This window comes from Natator depressus, chromosome 6 (genome assembly GCF_965152275.1).
Source record: "Natator depressus isolate rNatDep1 chromosome 6, rNatDep2.hap1, whole genome shotgun sequence".
NCBI classification, from domain to species: Eukaryota; Metazoa; Chordata; order Testudines; family Cheloniidae; genus Natator; species Natator depressus.
This window is the reverse complement of record NC_134239.1, coordinates 37,648,254-37,658,734: the sequence shown is the minus strand read 5'-3', so window position 1 is coordinate 37,658,734 and position 10,481 is coordinate 37,648,254. Positions and strand designations below refer to the sequence as shown.

General features: G+C 42.0%; 1 long non-coding RNA gene across 2 annotated transcripts in view; it reads left to right on the top strand.

The window, feature by feature from the left end:
- Nucleotides 1-743: 743 nt before the first annotated feature.
- LOC141988935 (uncharacterized) overlaps nucleotides 744-10,481 on the top strand; it is a 30,156-nt gene continuing 20,418 nt past the window's right edge. Inside the window, exons 1-2 of one of the 2 annotated variants that reach the window (XR_012639870.1) lie at nucleotides 744-809; nucleotides 10,112-10,201. This is a non-coding gene — a long non-coding RNA (uncharacterized LOC141988935). Of the gene's footprint in view, nucleotides 810-872; nucleotides 984-10,111; nucleotides 10,202-10,481 lie in introns of those variants that run through there. The other variant, XR_012639869.1, reaches the window with a different exon arrangement.

Genomic DNA, 10,481 nt, shown 5'->3' with positions numbered 1-10,481 from the left:
TCAAGCCTGTTGCAACGAAAAGCCACCTGTGCTGCTCAAAATCCTAAATCTTTCATCCCAAAGATGCAATACTATGGCCCAGACATCATTTCCAGAGGCTGGGGTGCATTCAGCTTGCCCACTGTAATAGTGTTAAGCCCAGAAAACAAATTGTACTTTAAAATTATTAATATTTTTGTACTAAAATAGGAGTACCTAGAGGCCTCAGTTAGGGATTGGGGATCCATTATTCTAGGTGCTGTTCTAGATGACACAGGATGTCACCTGGCCTGGTAACTGCTTAGGAAGAAATTAGGCTCTGTGACCTCTAGCCAATAAACCACTGAATATAAGCTTTGCTGGACTGGCAGCTATCATAAAGAGGCGCAATCATCCAAGTAAAAATGGTGTGAGCAATTATGGTTTTAAAAAACATGGTGCACCATTAATTCTGCTCGCTCTGTGAAAGGCAATAAAGCCAAACATGAACATAGCATGCATATTGGTACGGTAGTTACTTGAAGTTGAGAAGTAGTAGTTCATGTATTTTAGCTGATGTTTAAGGGCATTAAGCAGCTGGCAATAAGGAGGAGGAGCCAGCTTTCTGCATGTATCAGGGTATGCTCTGAAAACCATGGTAAAGATGATGTATTATGTTCACCAGTACACTAGGTCCCATAAAAAAGACCGACAGGTTAAGAAGGCTAATATTAACTGATACATTAGCCAAACAGCAGTTTGAGAACCTTTGATCTAAACAGACCATAGCAAGGAAGGGGAAGAGCATGTGAGGAGGAAGACTGGGGATTTCTTTCGTAGCTGAACAACGGGTGAGCCAAATCTTTCAAATGTGGGTGTCTAAACAAATGGACCTCTGTCGAGAGACAGGTTCTTCAATATGAGCTCACTCAAACTTTGTAGCTACTGGGGACTGAGAAGAAAAGTCAAAAGGTTCCAGGCCAAATCCTGCTTGCCTTATGCCAACTGTCCTATTGAATACTTGGGTAAGTAAGGCGGGAGGGCTTTGGCCCAATGCTAGAGGGGAATCAGAAGGGGGCTGCTTTCCTTGTGACTGTTTGTAAAGGAATCTACAGCCTTCCTTTCTGGATGGGTACCCAGAGAGCAGAAGGGCGCAAGCCTTCAAGAAATGATAGGGTAGCAAAGAGGATTCACTGGCCACCCGGAAAACAGAAGAATAACATGAAAGGTAAGAAACTGTTCTCATTTATACAGGACAGATCAGTTACCAGCAACTTTTGTAACTCACTAGTCCTTTTCTTTTGCTTTAACTTCTAGCGGTTAGCAATATATGCACCTTTTCCATCAACTTCGACTCACTTAAACTCATATGTATGTGCATAAGACCATGGGGTGATAGGCTAAAGATAGCTCAGTTCTTCTCTCATTTGAGATCCTGGCAAAACTCCCATTGACTCAGTGGGATCAAGAGTGGGCCCAGAAAGATAAAAGAGGTGGAAACCGGTTGCATTCTTGAGAATTTCAGACTTGTTGACTCTAGGCATACAAATACACAGTATAGAAAATGTACTGTCCATGATTCATTTGCACTTCTTATATGTCTTGATTCCTATTTAAACACTATTTAAAATGGTTCCCTTTAAAAATTTCTCCATATTGATTTCTGCTGAAGCACAAACAAGAAGATACAATCACTTTCTGGGGCTTAACAAAGCTGTAATACAAGGAAGAAGAATGTGCTCTTCCCAGAAGGGAAAGTAGGAGCCTCGAGCCAAAGTCCAAAGGTTACATACTGGAGTAATGGGCTTGCCTAACCTGATTAAACCTAGTACTTCCAGCTAAACAGATTGAGACAAGCGACTCTAATGAAATGACTATAGCAAACCCTTATCAGATTTAGAGTCAGCCACTACTCTGTAGTAGAATGTATTTTCTGCAGCCGGCACCAGGTCAAACTATTATCACTGAGCCATATTCTCCTCGTGGTCACACCAGTGCACCCCTACTCATTTTAATGGGCATGTCTCAGAGGAGACTTTAGAACATGGGTGTGCACGAGTGCATGACCTTATGTTTGGATAAATTTGTGAGCAGCTCAGAACAAACTAAGATGTTCTGTGAAACTGCAATTGTTTTTACAGGAGTGTGGGCTCACCAGTGTGTCATTTGCATAAATCTTAGCCATTACAAAGTGAATATCAATTTCTTTAACTTACTGAGGCTAAAAGCAGAATTATTTTAGTTGGCTCTAATTAAAGGCATCTAGCTATTTACTGATCTTGTGGAAATTTTTTGATTTGTATTTTAATCAACCTTTCAAGACTATTTCCTCACTGGACAGCTGGGGAATCCAAGACCTCCTGAGTCTCCCAGAGACAGTGGTTGAAATCTCTAACACTTATCGCTGGGCACCTCTTGGCTCTATAGTTTCTATAAATACAATCACATTTCTCAATCAATTTAGTTGTTATAAACTGGACACTCCACGACCGCACCAGGCACAGAAGAGAGTGGTGAAAGATGGTTACCTAAACTAGTAAGTCAGCTAAGATACCTTTCATACTAGAGCCAATACTTCTGAGAAAAGAAAAGGAGTACTTGTGGCACCTTAGAGACTAACAAATTTATTTGAGCATAAGCTTTCATGCTCAAATAAATTTGTTAGTCTCTAAGGTGCCACAAGTACTCCTTTTCTTTTTGCAAATACAGACTAACACAGCTGCTACTCTGAATACTTCTGAGACTTACTTTGCTTAGGAAAACTGTGCATTGATTTTGGTGCTGACTAGAGTGTTTTGCACAATTCTCATAGAATACTACAGTCCCGTAAGGGATGTTATTTATGGCTGAACCTATTATAGGGCGGTCAGTATCTTGAAATCAGCTGTTGCCTGCATGATCTGTTGTTTTGACAGTTACTGCATGTCTGGTATCCATCTATATATACACCTGACATTTCTTGTGCCAGCCAAGCCAGGCTAATACAGACTGAGCCCTGAGCACACAGTGTCAGCCTCTTCTGTACCCCCAGCATCTCAGACTACTACTTTCCCATCTGCTTTAAGGCTTAAACGGCTTGGAAAGCTCTTTGCAGGTTAACCATTAACCAGCTTGCTTAAATGGCATACAAACAATGACGCCCCATTTTTCTGACTGTTAAAACAAAGCATTTCAACACACACTACAGGAGGTAGCTTTTCGTCTCTGTCATTTGGTGCCCATGAGGGTAACAACCAATCACACTGTGCATAAACAATTGTGTATGTGTTATTAAACAGGCATCCCCGAATGAGCTCTAACTAATATAATTATATGTGACCATACATGGCTGTTTAGTTTCTCGTTTCCTCCCTCCCCTTCTTTCTGGAAACAAGAGCACTATGTTACACTGTTACTATAGTACCAGTTAGTCACTAGAGGTTGACAGAACATTTCAAAGTTCTTTATTGTCCTAGCTGCTCTAATTCCATCTCCTTGCTCATCTCTGACTTTCCAGCTGCCTCCTGTTACCATGAACCTGTGGTCATCCTTGACCATGAACTCTCCTTCCCCTCCCACATCTGTAAATCTGCCTATGGCTGCTTCTACAACATTTCTCATGTACACTAAGGCCTTGGACCCTCCCCCAAACTTCTGTTAAAACCCTTATCCATGCACTCAGCTCCTCTGGCTTTGGCAACTGCTGATCCCTGCCTCTCTTACTCCCAGCTTCCTGAATGTGCGAAGTGTTGCTCCTACTTCTTCATCTGTGCCTACGTTAAAGCTGTACCACTGCACCTCTGTCCACTGGCATCTCGTTAATTTAATGTCACTGAGAAAAATTGCCTGCCATAGGCTTGCTCCAGCTTGGCTCATAGGCCTTCTCTTGCTTGCTCAGTCTGTTACTTTCTGTAGCGGTCTCCAGTTGATTAGCACAGGCCTTATCTCTGTTCCTCCATGCAATCTCACATTGATGGTGCAATAGCCTTCTTCTCTGAAACTCTTGCAGTCTGGAATAGCTTCCCCTATTGCTCTGCTTCATCAGCTCTCTCTTTTCAAATCACATCTAACTCCCCCCCGACAGTCTTTTCTCCCTTGCTTTTAACTCTTAGGGCTAGCTTGGGGAAAGGTGACTCATCCTCTGATCCTGTGGTCTCCAGAAATCAAAATGTCTCCCACTGCTGAGCTGCTCTAAATTATGCAAGCTGGAGCAGTTCCCTAAAGGCCACTTCACCAGCCAAGGGTCAGCTGGAATGCTGTCCACTATAGCTCCATGCTTATCTTCCACACCATTCCCTACCCTGATACTACCCCTGAGTGGGGGCCAGGGGTGGTATAAAGCAGCCCAAAGGGGCCTCAGGTAATATCTTGCTATTAAGATATGACTGAATTAGGGCTGTCGATTAATTGCAGTTAACTCACGCGATTAACTCAAAAAATTAATCTCAATTAAAAAAATTAATTGCAATTAATCTCAGTTTTAATTGTATTGTTAAAAAATAGAATACCAATTGAAATTTATTGAATGTTTTTCTAAATTTTCAAATATATTGATTTCAATTACAACACAGAATAGAAAGTGTACAGTGCTCACTTTATATTATTTTTATTACAAATATTCGCACTGTAAAAATGATAAGCAAAAGAAACAGTATTTTTCAATTCACCTCATACAAGTACTCTAGTGCAATCTCTTTATCATGAAAGTGCAACTTACAAATGTAGGGGTTTTTTTACATAATTGCACTCAAAAACAAAAGAGTGTAAAACTTTATAGCCTACAAGTCCACTCAGTCCTACTTCCTGTTCAGCCAGTTGCTGCCCACTTTTTATTTAAAGTGTCACCTGAAAGTGAGAACAGGCATTTGCATAGCACTGTTGTAGCTGGGGTTGCAAGCTATTTATGTGCCAGATGCGCGAAAGATTCATATGCTTCTTCATGGTTCGGCCATCGTTCCAGAGGACATGCTTCCATGCTGATGAAGCTCGTTAAAAAATAATGCATTAATTACATTTGTGACTGAACTCCTTGGGGGAGAATTGTATGTCTCCTGGTCTGTTTTAACAGCAGTCTGCCATATATTTCATGTTATAGCAGTCTCGGAACATGTTGTTAGTTTTAAGAACACTTTCACAGCAGATTTGACAAAACATAAAGAAGAATGTGAAATTTCTAAAGATAGCTACAGCACTCCACCCAAGGTTTAAGAATCAGAAGTGCCTTCCAAAATCTGAGAGGGATGAGGTGTGGAGCATGCTTTCAGAAGTCTTAAAATGCAGAAATTACAGAACCTGAACTACTGAAAAAGAAAATCAACCTTCTGCTGGTAGCATCTGACTCAGATGATGAAAATGAACATACGTCAGTCCACACTGCTTTGGATCTTTATTGAGGAGAACCCATCATCAGCATGGACGCATGGCCTCTGGAATGGTGGTTGAAGCATGAAGGGACAAATAAATCTTTAGAGCATCTGGCACATAAATATCTTGTGATGCCAGCTGCAACAATATTTAAATAAATGATATTCTATTATTGTTCAATAGTGCAATTAATTTTTTAATCATGCAATTAATTGTGATTAATTTTTTTAATCGCTTGACAGCGCTAGACTGAATATCTCAAGTTCAGTTGGGCTTAAAAGTATTTATATTATTGCAGCACCTAGATGCTTCCTCTGAGCTCAGGATCCTATTGTGCTAGCACTGTACAACTAGCGGTGATCATTGTCCTGACAAGCTACAATCTAAGTACACAGGCAGATACAGAATGGGAGGAAAAACTGAGGCACAGAGAGGTGAAGTGACTTGCCAGAGCAGGAGGTTGGTAGAAGAACTGCAAATGGAAACCATAGATCCTGACTCTCAGTACAGGGTTCTATCCATTAGACCATGCTGCCTCTCTATAAGTGAGTGCTTTCATTCTTATAGCCAACTCTTTTCTATCATTTATCTGCAGACTATTTACAGTCTTGACATTTTTAACTGGCAAGCATGGTGGGATAGAGTTTATATGCGAAGCATGACAACAAACACAGTTGTTTTCTTTAATGGCCTTCTCCCATTCCACTATCTGTACCGCCATTGTTATCACTGCCTGGACTTCCTAAGTACTCAGGAAGGACCTTGCCACCCCTTAATCAGTCTTCATTATCTCATCAGCCTGTGGGTCAGCAAAATGTCTGCAAGAGTCAGCGCCATCAGTTAGTAGCATGATGTGCTTGTTCTTCATGGCACTTTTACGATTTTGTAACCACTCTAGCTGCCTGATCACCAGCTGTGCATATTAATCCAGCTGTTACATCATCAGGGTTCCAGTCTTATGGTAGCACAGCCTCTTCCCTCCATGCCCCTGCTCAACCTACAACTGGAGAGGAGACAGTGGAGAGGGAGCCCTGTGGATTCAGCAAGTGTAGTAAAGGGAGTAGGAAGGAAGGAATAAGGACAGGACCAGGGATTCATTAGGGTAGCAGCAGAGGGCTGGGTATGAAACAAAGCATGCAACATTGACGAGTGAAGCCTGGATAATAATACTGTAATTAGCTATTTCCTTAGCGAGACCTTCCTGGTCAGGGAAGTAGTAGTGGAAAATACAGCCATTCATATCTAAGGCACCGGGGCAAATCTTACTTCAGTTTCCACCTGACAGACCCATTACGACAGCTGGGACCTCTGTTGGCAGGCTCAGCAACTAAATAAATGGGCATGAGGCTTGAACTAGCCTCCCATGCCTGTAAGTGGTTCCTGTGGGGAAGCTTGCACATGCATTTATCTGTGCCATGCCTACTGTATTCTGGGGCTCTGACGACTTGGCTAGAGCCTATCACCTCAGAATCTCAAAGCACCTTCCAACATTAATGAAGGCTCGCAATACCACTGTAGACTAGGACTTGCAATTAGTGTTGTTAGAGCTGGATAAACTGTGCGCACGGAGGTTAGGTGACTTTCCTAAGGGCACCTAGCAAGTCCCAGACAGAGCTGGGACTCAAAGCAAGGCCACCTGCTTCCCAAAGTGTTGTAATCCCTGGAGCAAAGTGAACTTCAGCCTGCAGGTTTGTCAAATTGGCACCCTTCATGGGATGCATGTGATAAAGCTTAACTAGCACATGGCTAATCTCAGGAAAAAGTATGGTAGTGTGTAACTCTCTAGGCATGCTACAGCTAATTGACTGGTGGCTACCCTTAATGAGCCATTCCCTACATCATTCTAGAAGACTGTGAGCTGCTATGCAAATCAGGCGTGACACTTTGTTGCATAATCTGGAATGAGGAAGAATGTTATATGGGCATGCATGTTCATACTACTGGAAAGGGTAAGTATTGGAAAAATCATAGTAACCATTTTATTATTAGTCCACAACACAATCAATAGGAAGCAACATGCGAGAAGAAACATTAACGTGCAGAACATTGTTCTTGTATGGTTTATTAAACAAGTGCACGTTATAAAACAGTCCAGTGGCTCAGGTGAAAACTGAATTGAAAATGAATTTGCTACAAATGCTTTAGAGAAAATATGATTTCAGTTGAAAAGTATTAAAAAAAAATCAGAAAAAATATTAACTACTTTGGTGACAGCCAAACAAGAGGAAAGAAACAAACAAAGTCACATCCACATATAACTTGGTTTTTCATGCAAAGAAAAAAAAATCTGCTGTAAGAATGGTGAGAGCCATTTTACTGGAGTGCCTTAAGCAAAGCGCTCGCATGGGATCGTGAGGTGTTTAGCTATAGCCTTTGCACCAGTTAGTTGGGAGCTACTCCAGTGTAAAACTGGTGTAAGTGGGAGAAGAGCAAGGGAATCATGTCACTGACCTTCACTCCCTTGGTGGCCTTGGGAAAGCCTCGTACCCTTTCTACCACCAGCTGTAAAATGGGATCATTGGAGACTAGCAGGAAGCCATCACACTCATGTTCATCTGCAGCTCAAAAGAAGGAGAAGCGTCTCTAGCAGTCATGTTAAAGTGCTGCCTCCCCCCTTGATTTCTTAGTACAATATGGACACCCAGGTGTACTGTGTAGAGAAGACAGATATCAGGCCATTGCCCATTAGAGGCTGAATTATATTCTCTTGGAGAGAGGTGAGTATCATCCAGGGCAGCAACATGAGTGTTTGTCAAATGAGTGGGGAAAGAGGAAATACCTGATGGTGTTTGAAGACGGGGGAAGAATAGCAGAGGAGAAAAGCGCTATGAGGCAAAGGGCTCACAGACTGCCCTTAATGGGTATGTTCCCCAATAGGGCAAGAGCTGGCACAACTGACACTAGCATTTTGGCACGGGCTTGTGGAACAATTTGTTGACTTCCTGTAACTAACTCCTGCCTCTTCTGTGAAGACCACAATGCACAGGGCCAGCTGTAGGAATGCTGGGGAAAACCAGCAAGATTATTTTTTGTACCTAGCAAATTAATTAAATCATTATGGGAAAGGGTGTGTGTGCATGGGGGGGAGGGATGGCGCTCTGGGACTCTGTCCCTTGAATTATAGCAACTGTATGGACCCTAGCAAAGCTGCTGGGCTCCAGCAAAGGAGTACGATAGCAATGTCGCAAATAAACGGAAAATACGAAGCTGTTAACACTCTATCTGCCATAGGCTTGAGTGTTACATGCCGATGGATTTTAGGTCTTCTTCCCCCTTCAGCTATTTAGAAACCAGTGCAGAAAAATAACAATGCAACAGCTGCCTAAAACACCCCTCCAATTTCTTTATCCCCACCTTACAGAGCTAGAGGCCGTTTCTGCAGGAAGTACAATAAAAGCAATAAAGGAGCATAAATTATATTTATTAACTTAAAAGTTGTGTTTCTTTTCTCATCTTCCATTTCTTAGCTGCCCCTTTTTTTTTTCTTTTCTTTCTTTCCTTCCATTTTTGGCACATTCTCTCTCACACACCATTTCTTTCTTTCTCCTCATTTCTTACTACTTTTCTCCCCATCTCCTTTTTCTCTGCTGTCCCTCTTTCTCTGAAAAGCAACATCACCTTTATTCTTGTCCTCGCTGTCATTTCAACCCAGGTTTTGCACACCACCATTTTGCTATGGTTTTCCTTTCCCGTTGTTCCAAGTCATCTCAGTCTCTTCCCCCCTGTATTCCATTGTTTCTGAAATCCTCACCCATGTTTCTAGTGCTCTTAAAATAGTTCTTAGTACTTCTATAGCACTTTACAACCACCAATCAATTGTCACACCCCCTCATGAGCTAGGTAAAGTTATGTATGCACAGTGCAAAGCTACCCCCAGTTGGTGTGACAGCTTGTGCCACTGTTTCTGCTCAAGCTGGCCGTCACACAATAACAGTAAGGTTGCAGAAGGTCAGGGTTGAGGTGAATGGACAGAGTTGTACGTGGAAGCCATCAGCATCTGCCAGCGCCATGCTTTGCTCTGAACAGTCTTATGAGCTAGAGTATTGTAACCCCTATTTTCATATAACTGTGTGTCGTAAGAACTTTTTCTTGCTTTCTAGTTCCTTGACAATGCAATCATATTCACATGGAGAGAACTGCACTTTGTCCAATTAACTAAGTGCCTGATAAGAAGCCAACTCTTGCTCCTTAAGTACCATGGGCATAGTGACTGATGTGCTCAGAATACCAACACTTAAAATCTCAGGGAAAATTTTCAGAAATGTTGAAGACTGTATTTATTTGTTTTAAGTGGTGTTTTAATTCGGGATCAGGTTGGTTTTGAGGTAAGTGCTCCACTTGCAGATGCTGGAACCATACAACATGGTAAAAAAAAAGAGGCAAGCTAGATAAAAGCAGGTCATGTCTCAGGCTACAGCTTCCCACACAACAACAACTCCTTCTTCCTGTTTAGAAGTGTACTGTGGCAGTATCTGATAAGCAGTAGTGGAACGTCTATGAGCCACAAAGAAGAGTGGGGGGATGGCTTAGTGGGAAGCCAAGGTTCTACGTTTAAAGCTGCAGCAGGGCCAGATTTTTCTATGCAGAAAGTGGGAGACTGAGTGAGAAATCCTGGTCCCATTGAAGTCACTGGGATTTCACCCTGAGTGTTGTTCACGTACAGTAGTACAGATTTCACATCATCATGGAGCCAGCGAAATCTTGTCTAGTCTCCCATCCTTCATCTCACCAGGTATTGCTACTAATTTTTGGAAATCCCCATGCACAGGATGAAAAAAGAGGGTCCTAAAATATTACTGCATGTTTCTAGGAACTCACTTCAGCTCCTGGGAGAAGTAGCTCATCAACCCGTAGAAGAAACACCAAAATCTTGAGCTAACTAGCATGGCAGCATAAGCTGGTAAGGGAACATAATTATTTATTTCAGACACATTCATTACATTTGAATTTTGAACACATCACCATTCCTTTTGGGATTGGGGAGGCTTTTCCTTCATTGCCTAATGGCTTCAGTATTCTTTTCAAAAATTGCTCTGTTGCTTCAGGAAAACAGAATAGCTAAAGGGGGTTCCTTCTGTTGCTATATCGCTGAAGTACTTGCCATTCCCTGCTGTCTACTTATTTCCAGAGGTGTAAGCAGGGAATGCTTCTGAAGCTGATTTTCTAAGTTCCCAGTATAC